The sequence below is a fragment of the Haemaphysalis longicornis genome, unplaced genomic scaffold (genome assembly GCF_048455015.1).
Source record: "Haemaphysalis longicornis isolate Haplotype H1 unplaced genomic scaffold, Haemaphysalis longicornis Haplotype H1 scaffold_1, whole genome shotgun sequence".
Taxonomy (NCBI): domain Eukaryota; kingdom Metazoa; phylum Arthropoda; class Arachnida; order Ixodida; family Ixodidae; genus Haemaphysalis; species Haemaphysalis longicornis.
This window is the reverse complement of record NW_027526203.1, coordinates 365,819,154-365,822,422: the sequence shown is the minus strand read 5'-3', so window position 1 is coordinate 365,822,422 and position 3,269 is coordinate 365,819,154. Positions and strand designations below refer to the sequence as shown.

The window sequence follows — 3,269 nt, the reverse complement described above, 5'->3', positions numbered from 1 at the left end:
AAAAAGAGACTAAAATACTATGTAGCAGAAACTACTTGTAATTAAGTGTCACCAGGATTTCACCGTTAAAGCCCGTAAGCAGGCTTAACTGCCACGATGAATTGAACACACAGTAATCGTAATGTGCCCGTAAGTTTCCGGGGTCACCCACTTTACCGTGAAGGGTGGTTGCAGCGCAGAAGAGGAACAAGTAGAGCAAAGCCACCATATTAGCCATACCATTTATGACCGTAGTCATGGCGGTTAACTAGGAAGGCAGCTACGCCGAATTTCTATTATCAACACCGACCTCTGATTGGTGGTATAGGTGCGCGTGCAGAACTGGCACTCAGCCACTCAGGGGGATTTCCCCACGTCATTGGGTTAGTAAATAAGAGCGAAGAAGCATAGTAACTGGGCAATTACCATCATCAGCGCTGAGCGCGTGAAGAGGGCGCGACAACTAACCAGGCGCGCGCACTGTCGTTCCGTTTGCCTTCGCCCAGCGATTTGCAACCGCTTCTCGAGCCAACACGATGGAGGATGACGACCTGGACCTCGACAGTATAATTGCCAGGCTTTCAGATGTCCGCGGATGCCGCCCAGGGAAGACGTTGGCGCTGACGGAGGCGGAGGTGCAAGGACTCTGCCTCGAATCTCGCGAGATCTTCCTCACCCAGCCCACCTTGCTTGATTTGGACGCACCGCTCAAGGTCTGCGGCGATATCAACGGCCAACACACTGACCTTCTGCGGCTCTTTCAGTTGGGCGGCTTCTCCCCGAGGACAAGGTATCTTTTCCTGGGGAACTTCGTGGGCCGGGGCATGCAGTCTCTAGAGACAATGTGCCTACTGCTAGCTTACAAAATCAGGCACCGGGAGAACTTTTTTCTGCTCCGTGGCAACCACGAGGGCGGTTCCATTAACCACATGTATGGCTTCTACGACGAGTGCAGGCGCCGCTTGAGCATCAAAATCTGGAAGATGTTTAGTGAGTGCTTTAACTGTCTTCCGATCGCGGCCATCATCGAAGATAAGATTTTCTGCTGCCACGGGGGTCTGTCTCCCGACCTACTGTCAATGAAACAGATCAAGCGCATCATGAGACCAATAGACATTCCCGACAAAGGCCTTGTCTGTGACCTTCTTTGGTCGTGTCCGGACAGGGACGTCCAGGGCTGGCGCGAAAACGACCATGGCCTATCTTTCAAATTTGGTGCTGACGTGATTGCCAAGTTCCTCAACGAGCATGGCTTCGACCTCATCTGCAGAGCCCATCAGGTGGTGAAAGATGGTTACGAGTTCTTCAACAACCAGCGCCAGCTGGTGACCGTGTTCTCAGCGCCAAACTACAGCGGCGAGTTCGAAAATGCGGGCGCCATACTCTCAGTTCAAGGAAATCTCATGTGCGGCCTCCAGACCTTCAAAAAATCCGAGAAGAAGCCGAAGTATCACTACGGTGACGTCGACTCCGAGCGGCCCGTCCTGCCACTGCAAGGTCCACTCAAGAAAAAATGAGCGGGGAGGGAGGGGAAAGGGGGGGGGGGGAGGGGTGCATGCAGTGGCTGAAGCAAGGAGAAGTTTGTGACACAGAAAGAGAATAAATCGTCATGAACATAAGTTCTGACGTTAGCGCGCTTGTCTTGTGCAGAGAATTTCTAGTCCGGGATACCCTGGCTGCGGTTTCCCGTCCAGGCCCCCTTCACCATGTCTTGCTGGGATAAAAGGTCCAGGTCTGCCAGGCGAGCCGTCCACTGGTCATAAGAGGGGCAGGGGGAGAGGTGTAGGTCTGTAGTTTGTTGGCACTTCCATACCTAGTTGTGCAGGCTGGTGTTCACGGGAGAAGAAATTCAAATGCCTGGATATAGAGTGGGAAAGCTGGTATCGTTGAAAGGAGGAAGCTGGGGAGATAGGCATTCGTCTGTAATCTTCTGCAAGGGTCGGCTTTTTTTCTGAATAGTACAGAATAAACGAGGGGAATTTTGTTGTCCCATTTCTTCATTGTGACATGATTTCTGTATACTAGAGAAACTGTTCCGTTTTTATGGCGGCGGAGAGATACTATTTGATTTTCACTCCGTTTTGTTGTTGTTCTGGCAAGTGCGGTATTCAACTCACGGATGAAAGATAGTGACAAAGTGTTTCCCGCATTTGAGTTTCTGCGATGCAGTTATCAAGTGATGCTAGTGTAGCGGAAGCCACTCGACACCCTCGCGCAAGCGGCTCCCGCGAGACGGGGATTTTCCTTTCTCTCCGGTCTGCCGCCGGGTTTGGCGACAGTGCGTCTTTGTCGGGGGAGGCACAACCTGTTGTCCGGTCGACTCCTGGCATTAGTCCTGGCGCCCTTTCTGTCTGCTCGCTTGGGGGGCCTTTTAAGTGCAAATGCACTTTATAAGCGACTCTGAATTCCGTTGACCGCCGTCCATCCACATAGCAACAGCTGCGGGTGCGCGCGCTCCTCGTCTTCCTTGGCAACGGGGGGAGATGGCACATACCCACGTGGGGGATTGGCCAGGAATCTCCTCGTCTTCCTTGGCAACGGGGGGAGATGGGCGCGCGCTGCCTGGCCGCTGACATGGCACATACCCACGTGGGGGATTGGCCAGGAATCGGGCGTGAGAAGGGCTAATGCACCCGCTTAAAGGAGTACTGACACGAAACTTCAAAGCTGAGATCCGCTCTAGCAATCAAGTACAACGACAACACAAATAGGTGTCTGTGAATAAATGCATCTTTCTTTCTTTGTAGTTGTGTGTGTGTGTGTGTGTGATCTCTCTTTCGCGAACATTACCGAACCGCGCAAATTCAACTCGTGCATTCGCACTTTCACATTCTTCCCCTCGGGGAAATGCGGGGAAATTTTTTTCCTCTCTCTTTTGAATGACGTGGGGGTTCCCCTTCTTTCCCTCGTCGGGGTACGCTCTCAGCGTACGCATCTTTTGAAAATAAAGCCTTGTCTTGAAACTGCAAACCAGCTCCACTTCTGCTTTCTCGCCTCCTTCAGCAGCCGACATTCTGGGCTGCTACACTAGCATTGGCTGACTTGCGCCGTCGGTGGTTGCGATGCCGAATCGCCTTGCGGCAAAACCAACTTTATCCGCGTGTTTCAATGATGATGATGGAGATGATGCTGATACCCTTAAAGTTTTTGGCACATACCCACTCGGGGGAATAGGCCAGGGATCAAATATTGACTGTGGAGTTCATAGATTTAATTATAGATTGAAACCCTCCCGGGCGCAGCTCTCGCTCGCCATTCGCGGCTGGCGCAGGCGTGCGCACAAGTGTCGC

At 52.3% G+C, this 3,269-nt stretch overlaps 1 pseudogene; it reads left to right on the top strand.

Annotated features, from left to right (window-relative positions):
• Positions 1 to 515: 515 nt before the first annotated feature.
• LOC144171306 (serine/threonine-protein phosphatase PP1-beta catalytic subunit pseudogene) lies at positions 516 to 1,496 on the top strand (annotated as a pseudogene).
• The last annotated feature ends 1,773 nt before the right edge of the window (positions 1,497 to 3,269 follow it).